This window comes from Sciurus vulgaris (assembly GCF_902686455.1).
Source record: "Sciurus vulgaris genome assembly, chromosome: 6".
In the NCBI taxonomy this organism is placed as follows: Eukaryota; Metazoa; Chordata; class Mammalia; order Rodentia; family Sciuridae; genus Sciurus; species Sciurus vulgaris.
The window spans coordinates 94,088,697-94,110,902 of NC_136466.1; positions in this window are offsets into that span (position 1 = coordinate 94,088,697).

Here is a 22,206-nt window from a genome sequence, read left to right on the forward strand (position 1 = left end):
CTCTGTTTTTCCTTTCCACTGTAGCTCACCGATGAACACTTCTGCCTTTGTTTTCTACGTTTAAGGAGTCATATGATTACAAAGGAGAAGCAAATTATTTGTTAGAAAATAAATCAAGAAAATCTATGCATTTTTTAAGGTCAGATGACTAGTAAACTTCATTCCATTTACAAAGTCCCATCACAGAAAGAACCTAAATTCATGTTTAATTGAAACAAGAAATGGAAGTCTTTTTGGGAAACAAACACGGTTAGAATACTGCTAACCATTGCACTAATTTAACCCAAAGTTATGATATTAAAATTGGGAAGTTTATTCAACTTGTTGGCTTAGGATCAGACTTCCTTAACAGGACTCCCATAGCACAAGAAATAAAAGCAAGAATCAACAACTGGGATAGATTCAAACTAAAAAGCTTTCTCTCAGCAAAGGAAACTATCAGTAATGTGAAGAGAGAGCCTAAAGAGTGGGAGAATATCTTTGCTACTAATACCTCAGATAGAGCACTAATTTCCAGAATCTATAAAGAACTCAAAAAACTCTACACCAAGAATACAAATAATCCAATCAACAAATGGGCTAAGGAAATGAATAGACACTTCACAGAAGAGGTACAAGCAGTCAACAGATATATGAAAAAATGTTCAACATCTCTAGTAATAAGAGAAATGCAAATCAAAACTACCCTAAGATTCCATCTCAGCCCAATTAGAATGGCGATTATCAAGAACACAAGCAACAATAGGTGTTGGTGAGGATATGGGGAAAAAGGTACATTCATACATTGCTGGTGGGGTTGCAAATTAGTGCAGCCACTCTGGAAAGCAGTATGGAGATTCCTCAGAAAGCTTGGAATGGAACCACCATTTGACCCAGCTATCCCACTCCTTGGCCTATACCCAAAGGATTTAAAATCAGCTTACTACAGAGATACAGCCACATCAATGTTCATAGCTGCTCAATTCACCATAGCCAGATTGTGGAACCAACCTAGATGTCCTTCAATTGATGAGTGGATAAAGAAACTGTGGCATATATATACAATGGAATATTACTCCACCATAAAGAATGATAAAATTATGGCATTTGCAGGCAAATGGATGAAATTGGAGAATATAGTGCTAAGTGAGATAAGCCAATCTCAAAAAACTAAAGGACAAATGATCTGGCTGATAAGTGGATGAGGACATATATTGGGGGATGTGAGGGGTTAGCGTTAGGGTTAGGGTTAGGTTTAGGGTTAGGGTTAAGGAGGGTGGCAAGAATGGAGGAAGGAAGGACTATATAGAGGGAAAAGAGGAGTGGGAGAGGTGGGGGGAGAAAAAAATAACAGAATGAATCAAACAACATTACCCTATGTAAATTTATGATTGCACAAATGGTATGCCTTTACTCCATGTACAAACAGAGAAACAACATGTATCCCATTTGTTTACAATAAAATAAAATAAAAAAAAGAACCACTGAAGCAGTGGAAAAAAATAAAATTGGGAAGTTTAGAATAAAGTAATTTATCCATAAATTGGGAAGTTTAGAATAATGTGGCTTATTCAAAGACTTATTCATATTTTTTTCATTATATAAATGCATACTTAAGACTACATTTAAAAAAAATATCGCATTGTTACATCATCTGCTTAGGAAAAAATACATGGAAGCTTATCCAATTTTCACAAGTTGTTATGTTCCCCTCTAATCAATAGTATAAAATATTACTGCTTCAATGCTTAAAAATAATTTGAACTTCAGTTACACATCTTCTGTCAAAATTGCTATCCAAATGATACTTGAAGGATGGGCAAAGTATTGAGCTCTTTCTTCTGAAGAATCAGTCTTTTCTGGAAGGAGCCCATAGTAAAGTTAAGACTTTTGTGGTATTTGGTCTCTGTTGCAACCACTGCTTCATGCCCTTTTAGCATGAAAAACAAGAGGGATCATAGGTAAATGAATGCATATAAAAATGTCCCAATAAAACTTTATTAAGAAAAATAGGTAGTGCACAAGATTTAGTTCATAGAAGGAAAGGGATCAGGTTAGTGTGCAGATCCTGGTGTGGAGATCTGTATCCTATATCTGGGTACTTAATTTTTGTGGCTACCCCAACCACATTTCTTTTCAATGCCATACAGAAAGGTCTCCATTCATTACTTCAACTGATAGTGACTATAAAAAGATGAGACTATATATTTAGAAACGTCATAGCTTTTCCAAAACTTTCAGTGTGTGTTATATTGACAATGACCTAAATATATTATCCACATACAAATATCCTTCAAAATTCAGTGTCAGGAATGTGTGTGTGTGTGTGTGTGTGTGTGTGTGTGTGTGTGCATTTTCTCATTTTGAATTAATAAGCTTTACTTTGTCGACTAATAAAATTACATATCCCATTGTATTTCCTTTGTTTGAATTTAGTTTATAAGCAATCTGGATTCAAAATGGCATATCATGTTTATACTTACATGTGTAAGGTTTTAAGCACATTTATTTCCCCTTATGTTCTTTAAATTTTGTACTAATAGCATTTATGGTTTTAAAATCTTCCTAAAATCCCTGGATATAACTTACAAATAAATATATAAAGTAGATTTTGAATTTAATAATTTATAATTGGTCTCCCTGAAATGCAAATATGGATGCTCATATTTTATGATGTCAACTAGTTACTCTTCTGTATTCTCTGATTAATTAATTTACTGCAAGCCCTAATATTGGTGGAATTTATCTTCTTTGTATTTAAACATCTACAAAAAGTAAAGGCTATGTCTATGGTGTTATCTCTATTAAATTTTAATAAACTTTATATTACTTTATATCATATAGGTCAGTTTTTCAACTTGACTCTATAACGTTGTGGACCAGAAAATTTGCTGAGGCAATCTGCCTTCCACAGATTTTAGCAGCATCTCTATGTTTAGCAGCATCTTTAGCCTCTGCCCACTAGATGCCAGCAGCACCCTCACCAACTTATGACAACCAAAATATCTCTAGAAATTTAAAAGTCCTCTTGAGGGGCTAGTTGGAAACTACGAATTTGTACAGGAAAATGCATGAACTATGAATTAGCAACATGGTTAAATGTCCATACTGTAATGGACCAGTTCAATGAATGACCAACACAAATCAAGAAACACACCACTGCCAGCATACCATAGAGTCCCTCCTGCCCCTCCCATCTCTACCTACCCAAAAGGTAAATGCTTTTATGACTTTTAAGGCTGTGGACTGGGTTTCTGTTCTGCACTGTGTATATGTGGAATTACACAGAATTTACTTTTGTTACTCTTGATCAACAGTACTCTTACAAGATTTATTCATGTTGATCTAACAATAATTTTTCCATTTTTACTGCCATATAACATAATTTGTTGATTCATTTAAATATTGAGGAATATTTTGGTCTTTTTTAGTTTTATTTGTGAGAATGCTTTAATCCAATGAAATTTCTTCTATTCAGATTTCCAGTTTGTGTCATTTTTCTCAAAGATTGAATTTTAAGGAATTCGGACATTTTTCTCTTATTTACCAATGTATTTTTTCAAAATATTATTTTTCTGCCTTTTTATTACTGTGCAATCTATAATTATTTCTCCCCCTTTGCTGGTAATAGGAAATTGTACTTTTTACACACCCCTTGAACCACTATGCCAGTGATTATCATTTTAAATTACTCTTTTCAAAATGACTTTTGATTTGGTTGATTCCCACTAAAATACATTCAGTATTAATATGATTAATTCATTCTCTTGTTTTGATATGATTCATTTTCTTATTAATTTTTCTTTTGATATTCTTTTTCTGACTTCACCTCATATATGTGTATATGCTTCATCCATCTGTATTTCACTGCCTTTCAACCTTATTTTTAAAAATGTTTCATGATATGCTTTTAAAGTTTATAAACTTTCATTTAGATCCAGATGTAGCTTTGTTCTACAACTTTGTTATCTCATATTTCATCAAGATTCTCATTAAATTGCCATCATGACATATTTTTTAACATATTGTACTTTGAGTATATTTACAAATATTTAGAAGCATCTAAATATTTTTTACCTTACTTTACCAAAAATATGAATATATTTGAATGAATTTCTTTGAATTTTGATGACTTTTTATAGAGTAACATATTGTGAATTTTGGGCAAAATTTGATGTGAAGTTGTTTAATAACAGGTTCTACAAATTGCTGTACAATTGTGAATAAGGTCAGATTATTTAATTCTGTTGCATAGGTGCAATTTGTGCTTGTTAACATATTTTTGTTTTGTTTTGGAAGAAGTCTGAATGTTTTCTACCTTGGTTATGAATTTGTCTATTACTCTTGCTAATTTTTACTTTTTAAAATATATTTTTAGTCATGTCATTAATTACATATACACTTGAATGGTTTTATTTGCATGATGAATTGTTCTTTCAATCATTATGAAATTGCTATCTTAAAATCTGGTAATGCTCTTAAGTTTACTTTTTTATGACATTAACGTATTAGCAAGAGTTTTCTTTTGATTTTTTTTATATTCTCATTTCAGTGCTTTTTCATCCTTACATTTAGTGTTTATCTGTTAAAACATAATTAGACTTTTTATTTTAATTCAGTCAGAACATTTTGTCATTTAATTAATGTATTTGTCATTTATATTTAATGTAATTATTAATGTATTCGCATTTATACCATAATCTCACTATTTATTTTCCATTTGTCCATTTAGTTATAGTTGCTTTTCTTTCTCTCTTTAGTTTAGCTTAAGTAATTTTTATTATTTTTTCTCTTCTCAACATATTATTTATACATTATTTTCACATGTTAAAACATTTATCAATTATTTATTATTGTCTACTATAAAGTAATAATACTGTTTATGTGAGATTATATTGAAATTAGAATACATTAACTCTACTTACTGCCATTTCAATATTTGTATTGTTGTTTTCACAGATTTTAATTCTTATATATTTGAACTTAAGATAATATTAAAAGTATTATTTTGTACAGTCAATATCCATATGTATGTACCCATATATTTACATTCTTCATTGTCATTTTTTCTGAATTTATGTGTTTCTATTTGGAAGAATTTTCCTGCTACTTGAAAATTTTCATGTGGATTTTCTGCTGACAACTTCTCTCAATTTTTGTTTGACAATATCTTTTTTTTCATTTTATGTTCCAAGGATAGTTTCACTAGGTATAGAATTCTAGTTTGACAATCATTTTCTCTTAGTTCCTTAAAGATGGTGTTCCTTTGTCTCCTGGCCCCTATCATTTCTATGGAGAGGTCAACTAACTGTTATAGTCTTACTGGTGCTCCTTTACAGATAACAGGTCATTTTCCCTCCAGGTTCTTTGGTTGTTCCACTTTTTCTTAATTTCTTCAAATCCTGTTCCTTAAGCCACTTTGAATCCTAACTTGAGTTTCCAGTTCCTGAGACTGATAACACACACACACACACACACACACACACACACACACACGAATTGGCAAATACCTCTGGAGAAATGCCACTCTCAAAAGGCCAGAACTTAAAAAAAATGATTTCTTTCTGTCTGGATTTATTAATTCAGTAGCACTAGTTGCCTTAGGAGTTTGTAGTTTGTACATGTCTTTTAAAATTTATTTTATCTAGATATTTGGTTGCATTGGTTAAAAAAATGTGTTTCCTCAACATTTCTGGCATTTAAATTTAAAAAGTATTATAGATTAAAAAATAGATAAAATCTTCTCTTTTATTTCTTGATGTCATTTACAAGTTTAGGAACTTAAACTATCAGTGGGTGATGATGCAAAGTTGTTTCTGTAAAGAGAATATTGAATGAGAGTAGAATGCAAATTGAGAAAATGGCATTGAGTTACTGTTAGTCTTCAGATTGACTCTGAGAAAAACAACATGGAAAACTACTAGTCTAATGGAATATTAAAAAAATATTTGTGAGGACAATAAGGAAGTAAATTCTTTTTTATTCAGTTTTTTATGTAACGAGCTGCAGGTGTTGCTAAGTAGCCAGGAACATGCCACTCATTGAATGATATCAATGCATGTTTTCAAGGAGGAAGTAAATGATAATAATGAATTTAATCATCAATTCATTGCAGTCACATTGTTTGTAAATGAAGAAAATGCTTAGTTATTGGTAGGCAGGGTTTGTAACTTGTGTTCTAAACATTTTTTAAAAAATTAGTGGTAATTCCACACTAATTTACTCATATTGGCACCATAATATCCCTTGTGAATGAATAGGAGATTGATTTCCTAACTTTTTTTTTCTTTTTTTTTGATGCCGGGGATTGAACTCAGGGGCAATTTACCACTAACTGATATCCAGATTTTTTTATTTTTTTTAAAGACAGGGTCTTACTAGGTTGCCTGAGAATCTCACTAAATCACTGAGGCTAAAGACTAAAGTAGAACTCACCTGCCTCAGCCTCCTGAGTCACTATGATTATAGGTTATGTGCCATGACACCCAACTTCATCTCAACTCTTGATTTAGGGAAATTTATTTTGAATTACGATAGAGCAAAATTATCTAAAGCATGTATAAATAAAACATATGCCCTTTGCAACATTAATATATTCTAGCCTAAATCTGTTGGATTGGTTCCATGCTTTTATTTCTATGTCAAGAGCAGGGTGGATTTTCATCTCTCAGCAAAGGAATGGGGTTTATAATATCCTATATCTTAACCCAAAGTTCTTTAATGAGTACATTTTTAGGCATAAAGAGATCTTTTCAGAGAAACTTAACTTGAATAACTTGGTTATTCAATCATTTTATTTCATTTTCTATTAAGTAGCAAAAAGCATTAATTGCAGGTGCATAAGCTGATTGAGAGAATACTGCTTCTTACAAAGGTATTTTAAAATTATGCCTTTAGAAAAATCTTTGAAACACTACATACAAATTTATACAAATAGACTATTTGCCAAACATGTGTGTGTGTGTGTGTGTGTGTGTGTGTGTATATATATATATATATATGCATATACATATATATTGTATTCATGTAAAACCAAGGGCAAGCATAACTTACACTTGAAATGAAGTTAGTATGTATGTGATGAAAAAAATATATATATACATATATATATATGATACACACATATATATATATATATATGATCTAGGAATTCAGACTTACTAACAAAGTAATAGTTGAATGATTATTTCTTTGCAAAGTCTGTACTATGTTATCTGTATGTAGTTTATAAATACACATTTTTAACTTCTAAAATAAATTTACAAATGCTAAGTGTAATATGATGTGTAAACCTTCTAACATATTATATTATGAAAACTGAATATCTTTTTAGAACTTATGAAAATAAATCTCTTGTTAAATATGAGACTGTCACCTAAAATGTAAAGGGATAATCAGGGTCATAATTGAAAGAGTATAATAAAAGTGCATGTTATTTTTCATATCATAATATAGGTTCCCGTATACTCTACTCCCACAAATACATAAAACCAGAGTTGTCTCAGAATGTTCTACCATTCCTTAATTGTTACTCTGGTCACATTTCCCACCCTTAATCCTATTCTTTAAATCTTTAAAAAAAATCCGCTGAACACTAATTATTTAACCTTGCCTCCTACCTACTTTCCCTCTTTATTCTGAGGTTTCTTAAGGGCTATAATGAGCTGTCCCCACACAAACAGGCCAAATTAGTGGATAATTACTGCTGGGCCTGTGAATGTTCTCACTCCTCCTTTCTTACAGTTTCACAACATTACCAGAATGGTCTGTCGCCTCCCTACCAATTAGGAACAATTACTACTTTATAACATTAGTGGTGGCAGGCTTATTATGTTGGGGGATATGTAAAAGTAAGATGGGGTCGAGAAGAAAGGCATGGCCAAAAGGGGTCATTGTCATTTGAGGAGCTTCAGTGCTTTATACTAATAGTTTTAATTTCACTTTTTCCCAGTATTACAGCTGCAAAGGTTTATATTAACTCTATTAGATGAAACTGAGCATCATATGTACCCAAGGTTGTGTTTTTCTTCTTTTGCACAGAATAATATCTCATTTTGATGGCTTCCATTTTCAAAATAGTGGAAATGGTTCTGTATCAATATGGGAAGAAAAAAGGTATATTTAGTAAAGATGACTTTTATTTATTTATTTATTTTTGGTTGAGTGTTTTTTTTTTTTTTTTTTTTTTTTTTTTAATTCCTGGCATCTGCATTTAGTTTCCTAAGATACATTAAGGATGTCATTGAAAAGGAAGGTACTGTGACCCAGAAGATTAGCAAATATTCCATTCTAATCTGTATTTAAATAGGAGAGTTTAGGTCAAGATAAATCTATGTCAAATATTCAGAGTGAAGCATTTTTAAAGATTTTAAGATGATTACATGTCAACTTTTCACTTTCTGTGGGTCTAATAGACTCATCCACCTTAGCTTCTCTATTCTGAAATTATTTTTTTCTAATGGAAGTTTTATTAATTATGTGAGAATTTTTATGACGATAGGAGTGATGCTTCTTTTGGAGGAATGTGAATGAATTCGGGGTCCCCCATGCCAGTAAAAAGTCTTAGTTGATGTTATATAGGGATGATTCATTTACTTAGAACGTATTTTAGGAATTCATTAAAGAGTGAAGCATAATAATGAATCTGGCCTTACTGTTTTTCTGGCTCTTGCTAGAGTCCCCATTGCATAGCCACAGAACACAATCCTAATGCTTTTCCTTATATGATATCTTAATTAGTCTAACAAGAAACTATTCTGGTTACCACTGATGGGAAGAAATGTTCACATGGAGTTGGTAACCAATGACGCCAATAGTGCCAGGTGCATCATTATTGATTTTGTTATTAAAATTATTATTACTAATATTATTATTATGGAATAAAGACACTAGCTTTGTCAAACTTAGGATTGCCATTTTGTTTGAGTTAAGAGAATGGAGAAATGAACTTCATAAAGTAAAATAAAGGTTAGATGGAAAGATTGGTTAAGAAGGAACTAAAAATGAGGATAAAAATGTAAGTATATTGAGGTAAAAGAATATACATTGAGTGGACTCATTCTCTCAGTTAATTAGATAATAAAGATTATCTCTCATTTAGAAAATTGCAGCAGACATTCTTGAAGAAAAAGAAAAGTAGTATAAAGGATCTACTATTGATTGACAAGCAACTTAAAAATACCAAATCAATATTAACTCTTTTTTTGTCTGGAACTAATTGACAATTCAGTTGTTCAAAAAAACACCAAAGAAAATAGTACGTTCTTTATAATGCATAGCGAAGAATTAGTAGAACAACTGCAGTTTTCCTATTTTGATTGTGTCTGAATACATCAAATGCCCATGATCACAATATTGTCTCTTTAAATAGAACCAAAATTTGATTGAGTCAAGAGTTCATTATGATGGAGTTAGTAAACAAGTTGTATACTTTATGCCATATGAAATAATGATAATAAATACTAGAAGAAAAATACAAATTTCAGCCAGAAGAATGACAGGATTGGTTTTATAAATAATGACAAGGTTTTGGTGTCTTGGCCAAATATCAATATAATGCATTTGATTTTGCAAAGTTAGGCATATTTTATTGTGAAAATTCTGGACTAGTAACCATTGTAGGTTACTAAAAACTACCTTACTAACCTTTAAAATACAAGGTTAAATTTGGGGACATGTTTAAAAGAAATAAAAAGCAGAAAATTTCAAATTAAAAAAACACATTTTTTTACTTTAGAAAGTGCAATATCTATCATTTATGGCAACTTATTGTCTTAGAGATTCAAGTCTTTTTTGCCACCAGCATGTGTTATTTCATCACTTTCTTAATTTAAAAATATTTAAAGCATCTACTGGAAAGAAATACCTACTTATATTCACACAAAGGCCTGTACATATTCATAGTAGCTTTAATTATAATAGCTCAAAATGGAGAATGACTCAAACATCCTTCAATGTGTTGATTAAACAAACCACAGTACATCCATCTCATGGGATTTTACTCAACAATAAAAAGGATCTATTTTTTTTTTTTTAAGTTTTTTAAAAACAGTTTTATAAATAGTTCTCAATGAATGCAGATATGTAAGGCTGTTTGGTAGGATTTGGAAACATCACAGTAATGGTGGTTTTCTTCGTTGCTTTGTAGTCTTCATAGGCATGTACAACTGCTGTCAAACCAGCAAGAATGCATTTATGGCTCCATCATTTTCAGAATTGTTATGTAGTGGGCATGAGGAATTGTTTTTCACACCAAGTATTGTAAGACAGAAGGTAGCTTTCAGTTCGGAATGTGTTACAAGGACCTTCTTGAAACATAAGCCCATTGGCCTAATGAATGTTTCATGTTTAGTTGGTTTGATCTGCTCGTAAAGCCATCTCCAACAAAGAAGACTTTAGTAACCATTCTCTTCCCATGCCTTCTTTTTTCTCTTTCCTGATCAAATCACTTTTGATACCTGTTTCTCTGTAGGCAGGAACTTTGGGAAGGGGACTTCCCATTTTCCTGCTTTCTCTTTTCATTTTTGTTTAATGTCGTTGGAAAGTACCTTTGCTTGGGTTTGTCCCTCTCTGTCTAGGAGGTAGGGAGGTAATGCTACCTGTGGAGTTTTTTCTTCTTTCCTTTGATGTTTCTCTTTTCATGTATCTTGATAGTCTTTTTAATTTTTTTTTCTTTGAATGTTCATGAGCCTCCTAACTTTCCTTCTTTCTCTTTTTCTCATTGTAATCCAAACAATATCCACATAATTTACAGTGTAATTCAATATGTTCACTTGTAATATGGTGATAGCCATAGCCTGGTATTCTCCAAGGTGGGTAGAAGCTCTCAATTTTCCAGTAATGAAGACCCACTAAAAAAGAATCTATTCTTGATATATTATACAAATTTTGATGCATCTAAAGAGAATTCCATTAAATGAAAAAAATCCAATCTCAAATGGTTAACTCTTATATGATTCTATTTGTGTTACATTAATGACATGACAAAATTATGGAGATGAACAGGATATTGGTTGCCAAGAATTGAGAAGGTTTACAGAGAAAGATAAGGCCATGGTCATGAAACAGTAGTGCAACAGTTCAAAAACTCTTCTGTATCTTTACTATGGTGATGATCATGGAAATCTACAAATGGGTATAATTTCAAAGAATCAAAATCCATAAAAATTTGGTGAGATCTGAATAAGGTCAATTTATTTCATTGTTATCAATTTGCTAGTTGTGATATATGCTATTGTTATTCAAAATATTACCACAGAATGGTGCACAGGATTTTTTCTGCAATATTTCTTACAAATGTATATAAATCTTAAAATTATCTAAAAAAATAGACAAAGATACTGTTCATATTCAAGTGAGAAAGAGATCAGTTCTAGCTGAGAGACTGAGAAAGAGTAACGGAGGATGTAGTATTTGAGTGAGTCACAGAAGTTGAGTATCATCTTTTTAAGTGATCTCTCAGATGGAGATATTCCAGGTAAAGAAATAGTTCATTCATTATTTTAATGAATATTTACTGAGAATTACCAGATATCAGGTACTTTGTATAGGATTTTGGGAATAAAAACTAAACAAAAGCATATATTCATGGAAATAATTTCCTGTATCTATGGTGTATATTTGTGGAAAGAATATCTTTCTGTTCTTATTATTGTAGAGATACATGTCAAAAATCATTATTATGGATAATAATCCAGAAAGGTATCATTTAAGAGAATTTCAATCAGTTATACAGTAAAATTTCAGGAGAGAGGAAGTGATAAATCTAATTCTGATGATTTAAATGATACATGGTACAAAAATTAAAGTTAGGGGCTGGGGATGTAGCTCAGTGACAGAGTGCTTGGTTAGCATATGGGATGCCCTGGGTTTGATAAATGTCAGAAGTTTATGCTATTGGCACACAATTTATATCAGGAACTGAACTAAATTCTGTATTAAATGCTAAGCACTGAATGCATACCTGTTGCAAAACTAATTTTCTAATAGATGGATAAAGATACAAAGAGAATGTAGATAAATTAGATAATTGCTGAATGTGATAGTGTTTGCAAGGAAAACTACACTGGATAATGTGCTAGAGTAATTTATGGTAGTGTTCAATAAAGCACTAGGGTAACCAGATGAAACTTCTCATAACAAACTACCTTTTAACTAAAATTTGGGAAAAAATATAGTCAGCCATTGGAAATTGACTAGGAAGACATTCTAGCCTGAATTAAAGCAAATGTCAAGGCCTAAAGTAGAAAACCCCTTGGCATATTAGAACAGAATACAGGCTTCTCGTCCTGCATAGTGAGGAAGTGTGAGAGAGATACAGGATGAAGTTAGAGAGGGGTAAGCAGGGACGAATTTTGCAAAGTATTTTCTATCTTGGTAAGAGTTTGATTTTTTTGTTTTTAATTTAAGTAAGAGGAAATAACTTATAGGTAAATAATGTAATATTTTCTATTATTAAAATTGTTTTGGGGGCTAGGGTTGTAGCTCATTGGTAGAGTACATAAAAATAAATAAGTAAAATTAAGGTATTGTGTTCACCTACAACTAAAAAATATTTTTTAAAAAATTATTTTGAACCAATAAAAAAATTGCTCTGGCTTTTTAAAAATGGAATCAAATTAGAGGGGTCAAGAAGAAAAATGGAAATTTCAGTGAATTCAACAATACCCTGATGAGAGGAGAAGAAAGGTAGTGATGGTGATGGTAGAGAGAAATGGAAACCTCTAGATATATTTGGAATTAGCATTAACAGGATTTGCTGGTGTCTTGTGGGCTTGGAATGACAAAGGAAGTGAGGAGTCAAAGATGGCCTCAGAATTTTTGGCTAAAGTAACAAAATGAGAGTTCATTTTGTTTCTAAGATATAGGGGGTGATGGAGGAGGAGCCTGCTTTGAATAATTTAGTATTGGAAATCCAAACATTTAAATTGAGTAGGCAATTGGATACATTAGAAGTCAAGAGAGAGTAGGAGTAAAGTTTGACAGTCATCAGCATAGAATGACTCTTAAAGGGTCCTGAGGTTGTAAGGAGAGAGTGTGGATAAAGAACAAAAGAGGCCCCCGGTAGACGTTGGTTAGAAAAGAAAGAAAACAGAGAAGGTAGAATACTAGATGGAAAATCCAGATGGTAAGAGATCAGAGATGCCAAGAGAGGAAAGAGAAGCCAAGGAGAACATAACTAACAGTTGTGAAATATCAAGAAAAATAGGGATGCAGAAGTGTTACTTTTTTTTGATAAAATGGAAACTGCTTTTTATTTTGATGACATAATTTCAGAATGATAGAGACAACAGAAACAAGATTCTGAGAACTGGACAATCAATAGGAGATGAAGAAGTAGAATATGTACTTCAAAGGGGAACAGAAAAATGGGCCAATTTTAAATAGCACATAGGGCTTTTGATATAAATTTTTAAAATAAATGCAAGATATGATGATGCCAGAAGAGAAGAGATAAATAAAATAAAGGATGGAATCTAAAGCGTAAGTAAAAAAAAGAATGGTTCTTTATATTCTATTAGGAATGGATGTAACATTTAGTGAGACAGATCTTTGATATTTTTGATGAAGCTTGAATCAAACTTAGCAGTTAGAAGTAAGAGATGGGATAATCAAGAGTTAAAAAATAGAAGAAAATATGAAATAATACAATGAGTGGGGTAGCAAAGTTAGTAAGGAAAAGAAAATAAGTAAATTATGTAATATTCTGTATTATTAAAAATTGCTCTGAACTAATAAAAAATTGCCCTGACTTTCCTAATGAAATCAAATTAGAGGATGCAAGAAGGAAAATAGAAATGGAAGCCTCTTATTCTGTGTGGAATTAGAATTAACAGGGTTTGCTGGTGATCTGTTCTTCGTGTCCATTTCAGCATTACAGTCATGAATATGATCAGTTAACTTGGAGTCATTTTCTCTCAGTTATGGTTAATGTGAGGATATGCACTGTTAGATTAAATGTTAAAGGGAGGATAAAAAGCAAAGCAGGTGAAAATACCTCAAACAATTATGATAGTAATAAATACAACTTCGAAAGATGAGGACAGGAAGGGACTAATAGAAAAAGACAAAATCCTAGGGTCAATGATTTGGAGACCTTAATGTGCTGCAATGAGGTTAGGTGATATGAAATATTAAGAGCAATCACAGAAAACAGAAATGAAAAGTTTTCAGGCTCTTTTCACAGGACGATCCAAGATGGCAGACTAGAGGGTGACTGCATCTCCAGTCGCTCCAGAACCCAGGATTCAAGAAGGGGAGGCATTGAGACACTCAGACTAAAACAGAGCCACGGAGTGAGTCTCCCTCACTGGGTGAAGCTCAGCCCTGGCCGCAGGCCCGGATAGGGGCGACTTCTCAGAGCAGGGCAGGGCAGCTAGAGTCTTCTCCAGGTAGCCCTGCTCCCTCCAGCGGTGAGCTTCTCCCACACTGTCAGCTTCTGGGAGCAGGCCCCCCAGTGAGAGCCTTTCTGCACAGAACCAGCTCTGAGTCCCGGACCCAGCAGTGAGCTCCTGCCCACAGGCAGCTTAAGGGACCAGGATAGGGCAGCCAGGGACTTCCCCAAGCAGCCCTGCTCCCTCTGGCAGCAGGCTCCTTTCATGACCAGCTTCTCGGAGCAGGCCCCGCAGTGAGAGCCTTTCCTTACAGAGCCAGCTCCAAGCCCTGGAACCAGTAGCTGGCTAGAGGCAGCTTTCTTCTGAAGCACTGCTTTATCAAGTTCCTCCAAGACTTCAGGCTACTGAAGGCTGGAAGGTGATATAATGGAAATCTATAGGGACACTATAAGCCAATAGAGGAAATCTGCAATATCACAGAGTCCCACTGACATTTGACCAATATGAGAAAACAAGGGAAGAAAATGTCCCAAACAAACCTAGATACTATATCAATAAAACTCAATGACAGCACAGCAGAAGGTGTGTCAGAAAGGGAGTTCAGAATATACATAAATAAAACAATCAGGGAAGCAAATGAAGAGATGAAAGAGCAAATGCAGGCATTGAAGGAGGAGACGAAAGAGCAAATGCAGGCATTAAAGGATCACAACAATCAACAAGTTAAAAGAGCAAATATAGGAAGCAAGAGATCATTTAAATAAAGATTTAGAGATACTGAAAAAAACAAACAAACAGAAATCCTTGAAATGCAAGAAACAATAAACCAAGTTAAAAACTCCATAGAAAGCATAACCAATAGGATAGAACACCTGGAAGACAGAACCTCAGATATTGAAGACAAAATATTTAATCTTGAAACAAAGATGACCAAACAGAAAAGATGGTAAGAAATCATAAACAGAATCTACAAGAATTATGGGATATCATGAAAAGGCCAAATTTAAGAATTATTGGGATTGAGAAAGGCTTAGAGAAACAAATCAAAGGAATGAACAATCTATTCAATGAAATAATAACAGAAAATTTCCCAAATCTGAAGAGTGAAATGGAAAACCAAGTACAAGAGGCTTATAGGACTCCAAATATACAGAATTATAACAGACCCACACCAAGGCACATTATTATGAAAATACCTAACATACAAAATAAAGACAGAATTTTAAAGGCCACAAGAGAAAACAATCAAATAACATTCAGGGGGAAACCAATAAGAATATCAGCAGATTTTTCAATCCAGACCCTAAAAGCTAGAAGGGCCTGGAACAACATTTGCCAAGCCCTGAAAGAAAACGGATGCCAACCAAGAATCTTATACCCAGCAAAACTTACTTTCAGATTTGACGATGAAATAAGATCCTTCCATGATAAACAAAAGCTAAAGGAATTTACAAAAAGAAAGCCAGCATTACAGAACATTCTCAGCAAAATATTCCATGAGGAAGACATGAAAAACAACGATGCAAATCAGCACGGGAGGAACTAGACTAAAGGAATAGCCAAATAAAGGAGAAACCAAATCATGCCAAAAAACAAAAATGAGTCAAATGACTGGGAATACAAATCATATCACAATAATAACCCTTAATGTTAATGGCCTGAACTCATCAATCAAAAGACATAGACTGGCAGATTGGATTAAAAAGAAAAATCCAACAATATGCTGCCTTCAAGAGACTCATCTCATAGAAAGAGATACCCATAGACTAAACATGAAAGGATGGGAAAAAACATACCATGCACAGGGACACAGCAAAAAAGCTGGAGTATCCATCCTCATTTCAGACAATGTGGACTTCAAGCCAAAACTAGTCAGAAGGAATAAAGAAGGACATTACATACTGCTTAAGGGAAGCATAAATCAGCAAGACATAACAATCATGAATATCTATGCCCCGAACATTGGCTCATCCCTGTACATCAAACAAATCCTTCTCAATTCCAGAAATCAAGTAGACCACAACACAATAATACTAGGCGATTTTAACATACCTCTCTCACCACTGGATAGATCTTCCAAACAAAAATTGAATAAAAAAACCATAGGTCTCAATAACACAATCAACAATTTAGACTTAACCAACATATATAGAATATACCATCCAACAAAGAAGGAATACACTTTCTTCTCAGCAGCACATGGATCCTTCTCTAAAATAGACCATGTCTTATGCCACAAAGCTAATGTTAGCAAATACAAGAAGATAGAGATACTACCTTGTACTCTATCAGATCATAATGGATTCAAATTAGAAATAAATGACAGAATGAAAATCAGAAACTTCTCCAATACCTGGAGATTAAATAATACACTATTATATGATGAATGGATAACAGAAGACATCAGGAGGGAAATAAAAAAATTCTTACAAGTAAACGAGAACAAAGACACATCTTTCAAAATCCCTGGGACACTATGAAAGTAGTACTTAGAGGAAGATTTATTTCATGGGGCGCATTCAACAAAAGAAGTAGAAATCAACAAATAAACGACTTAACACTACAGCTCAAAGCCCTAGAAAAAGAAGAGCAGACCAACACCAAAAGTAATAGAAGACAGGAAATAGTTAAAATCAGAGCCGAAATCAATGAAATTGAAACAAAAGAAACAATCGGAAAAATTAACAAAATAAATAGTTGGTTCTTTGAAAAAATAAACAAAATTCATAGACCCTTAGCCACATTAACAAAGAGAAAGAGGGGGAGAACTCAAATTAATAAAGTTCGTAATGAACAAGGAAATATCACAACAGACACGAACATAATTAGAAGCTATTTTGAAAATCTATACTCCAACAAAACAGAAAACCTTGAAGACATCAACAAGTTTCTAGAGACATATGAATTACCTAAACTGAATGAGGAGGACATACACAACTTAAATAAAACAATTTCAAGCAATGAAATAGAAGAGGTCATCAAAAGCCTACCAACAAAGAAAAGTCTGGGACCAGATGGGTTCTCAGCTGAGTTCTACAAAACTTTTAAAGAAGAGCTCATTCCAATACACCTCAAATATTCCATGAAATAGAAGAGGTGGGAATCCTCCCAAACTCATTCTATGAAACCAATATCACCCTGATACCTAAACCAGACGGAGACACATAGAGGAAAGAAAATTTCAGACCAATATCCTTAATGAACATCGACGCAAAGATTCTGAACAAAATTTTAGCAAATCGCATACAAAAATATATTAAAAAGATAGTGCACCACAATCAAGTGGGTTTTATCCCAGGGATGCAAGGTTGGTTCAACATCCGGAAATCAATAAATGTCATTCACCATATCAATAGACTTAAAATTAAGAATCACATGATTATTTCAATAGATGCAGAAAAAGCATTCGATAAAATGCAGCATCCCTTCATGCTCAAAACACTAGAAAAAATTGGGGTAGTGGGAACATTCCTTAACATTGTAAAGGCCATCTATGCTAAGGCCCTGGCCAATATCATTCTAAATGGTGAAAAACTGAAAGCATTCCTCCTAAAAACTGGAACAAGGCAGGGATGCCCTCTTTCACCACTTCTATTCAACATGGTCCTTGAAACTCTAGCCAGAGCAATTAGACAAACCAAAGAAATTAAAGGAATACGAATTGGAAAAGAAGAACTCAAACTATCCCTGTTTGCTGATTAGATGATTATATATTTAGAGGAACCTGGAAATTCCACCAGAAAACTTTTAGAACTCATAAGTAAATTCAGTAAAGTAGCAGGTTACAAGTTCAATGCTCATAAATCCAATGCATTTTTATACATAAGTGATGAATCTTCAGAAAGAGAAATTAGGAAAACTACCCCATTCACAATAGCATCGAAAAAAATAAAATACTTGGGAATCAATCTCACAAAAGAGGTGAAAGACCTCTACAATGAGAACTACACAACACTAAAGAAAGAAATTATAGAAAACCTCAGAAGATGGAGAGATCTCCCATGTTCTTGGATAGGCAGAATTAATATTGTCAAAATGGCCATACTACCAAAAGTGCTATACAGATTCAATGCAATTCCAATTAAAATCCCAATGATGAACCTTACAGAAATAGAGCAAGCAATTATGAAATTCATCTGGAATAATAAAAAACCCAGAATAGCTAAAGCAATCCTCAGTGGAAAGAGCGAAGCAAGGGGTATCGCAATACCAGATCTTCAACTCTATTACAAAGCAATAGTAACAAAAACGGCATGGTATTGGTATCAAACTAGACAGGTAGATCAATGGTACAGAATAGAGGACATAGACACAAACCCAAATCAATACAATTTTTCACACTAGACAAAGGTGCCAAAAATATTCAATGGAGAAAAGAAAGATAGCCTCTTCAACAAATGGTGCTGGGAAAACTGGAAAACCATATGCAACAGAATGAAATTAAACCCCTATCTCTCACCCTGCACAAAACTCAACTCAAAATGGATCAAGGACCTTGAAATCAGACCAGAGACCCTGCATCTTATAGAAGAAAAAGTAGGCCCAAACCTTCAACTTGTTGCCTTAGGATCAGACATCCTTAACAGGACTCCCATAGCACAAGAAATAAAAGCAAGAATCAACAACTGGGATAGATTCAAACTAAAACGCTTTCTCTTAGCAAAGGAAACTATCAGTAATGTGAAGAGAGAGCCTACAGAGTGGGAGAATATCTTTGCCACTCATACTTCAGATAGAGCACTAATTTCCAGAATCTATAAAGAACTCAAAAAACTCTACACCAAGAATACAAATAATCCAATCAACAAATGGGCTAAGGAAATGAACAGACACTTCACAGAAGAAGATGTACAAGCAATCACCAGATATATGAAAAAATGTTCAACATCTCTAGTAATAAGAGAAATGCAAATCAAAACTACCCTAAGATTCCATCTCACCTCAATTAGAATGGCGATTATCAAGAACACAAGCAACAATAGGTGTTGGCGAGGATGTGGGGAAAAAGGTATACTCATACATTGCTGGTGGGGCTGCAAATTAGTGCAGCCACTCTGGAAAGCAGTATGGAGATTCCTCAGAAAGCTTGGAATGGAACCACCATTTGACCCAGCTATCCCACTCCTTGACCTATACCCAAAGGACTTAAAATCAGCATACTACAGAGATACAACCACATCAATGTTCATTGCTGCTCAATTCACCATAGCTAGATTGTGGAACCAAACTAGATGTCCTTCAATTGATGAATGGATAAAGAAACTGTGGCATATATATACAATGGAATATTACTCCGCCATAAAGAATGATAAAATTATGGCATTTGCAGGCAAATGGATGAAATTGGAGAATATAGTGCTAAGTGAGATAAGCCAATCTCAAAATACTGAAGGACGAATGATCTCGCTGATAAACAGATGAGGACATATAATGTGGGGTAGGAGGTGTTAGCGTTAGGGTTAGGTTTAGGTTTAGGATTAGCGTTAAGGAGGGTGGTAAGAATGGAGGAAGGAAGGACTATATAGAGGGAAAAGAGGGGTGGGAGGGGTGGGGGGAAGGGAAAAAATAACAGAATGAATCAAACAACATTACCCTATGTAAATTTATGATTACACAAATGGTATGCCTTGACTCCATGTACAAACAGAGAAACAACATGTATCCCATTTGTTTACAATAAAAAGAAAGAAAAAGAAATGAAAAATTTTCAATTGTGGCAAATTGCTTTTGCTGACAAATTTAAGTGATCTTGGAAGAGAGTTCAGGGCAGTTCTTGAGATGTCCTTGGACCCACCCTGTTTCCCCTTTTCTTATCTGTAGTTCTCCAGAATAAATGTATTATGGGCAGGGAATGCATCATCTTATGATAAGAGGGGAGATGGCTGGAATAGGCTAAGTTATTTTCTAGATCTTTTTCCTTCCCCAAAAGGACATCTTTCAACACTTTGACCCAATGTGTAATGTGACCCCAGTGTGTAACCCAGGATGGACTGCCTTTCAGAGGCCCTCATCTGCTGTACAAATGGGTATGCACAAGCAGCTTTTTGGGGGCTGACTCACAATGCATCTTAGGCTTTTTGCTGTTTTCCATCTATTTGTTAGTAATACATCATGTATCATGTTGTATATGAATATATTATTTCACTGTATTCAGATGAATTTAACAAGTGCACACTGAATCCATCTCCTAGAGAACATCTGAGATATGAATATAGGAAAAGATTACAGTACAGTCAAACATCAAGTAGACAAGAGGTACTTTGTTTATTTATAAACAAAATTAGCATAAAGGAATATAACACAACCATGTAAAATGGGAATCTTATAAGATTTTGTGTTGCTGAGCTTCTAAGGGTTGATAATAAAGCCTTATCTTAAAACCCAGTTGTTTGGTCCAATTTGAATAAACATTGTTAAACTGATAAATATGGAATAAGGAGCACTTGTTCCTACTGTAATATTTTCTGAGGCCCCTGCCTTGTTCTATAAACTCTGCTCTCTTTTCTCCTTGACAAATACAAGTGCAATGAAGTCCATTAGGGAGCCTAAACTTACAAAATAACTTCTCTCTAGTTAATTTCTCATCTCCACACCATCACGAGTTTTCTGATGATGTGCCCTACTTGCTTGTTTGTTGCTCCTCGTAGTGAGATATATTTTCATATATAAAACACATGATTTTATTTCCCCTAACGTTTCCCAAAGACTTGCTCCTTTTCCAACTTGATCATTAATCCTTACAGCATCTATTACCTTGATGTACAGAGGAAAGACCATGTGAAGTTGTCGGGAGAAGATGGCCCTATCCAGTCAAGGAGAGGATACTCAAAGGAAACCCGCCCTGCTGATACTTTTATCTCAAAAGAGGTAAAAGTATCTACTAACTTATAGAATTGTGAAAAAATGAATTTTTGTTTATTGTTAAGCCACTCACTCTGTGATCCTTGGTAATTGCAGTCCAAGGAAACTTATGTACTCCCCTTGTCTCTAAATGACTACCACCATTGGCATTGGGAAGGCAGCCAGAATACAAAACAGGGAGGCAAGAGTCAAAGTGTCATCAGCCAAGGGATCTTGCAGTATGAGGGTGGACTGAAGGCGAAGGACTGCAGAGGAGAATGCTGATCACATCAGAGGCCGAGTAGACAGTGATCTCTCAGGATCATGTCATTCCCCTCCTCTGGTAGTATGAGGCTACTACAGAGTCCCCCAGAATGTAAACATAGTTAGGATGGGGGAAGGCCATGATTGGTTGATGCATTCCATGACCCTAGAGGAATGGCAATTTGATATAGTTGATAACTTAAATAGAGGTACTTTGAATTAGGCAGAGGGAAGTGAAAAGAGTAGAGGTTGTATGAGGGTAGGAAGGATAGTAGAATGCATCCGACATTATTACCGTATGTACATATATGACTATATGACCGTTGTGGTTCTACATCATGTACGACCAGAAGAATGAGAAGATATACTCCATTTATACGATGTGTCAAAATACATTCTACTGTCATGTGTAACTAATTAGAACAACAACAACAACAACAAAACCATACAAATCTTTCATTATTCAGAGCTGTAACCTGAAATTTTGAGATACATTAGCTTGATTTTGAAGATCAGAGCCACTTTAGAACTAAAAACCACAAGGTACTATGACCAGCTGGAGGTACAAGAGGAGAGGTTGAGGCCAAGATTCTCTGATAGCACAGGCTCTAACTACAGAATTTGGGCCCATTCCTGATCACAGAAACCATGCTTCACTCATAGGGCAACATATAAACTCCACAATCTCAGCAGCACAAGGGCTCTTTTCCCAGAGTCTGATATTTAGTGTGGCTATATCCTTAACTTCCTAGAATCCGATGGATGATAAGGTCTGAGCACTGTATGACTC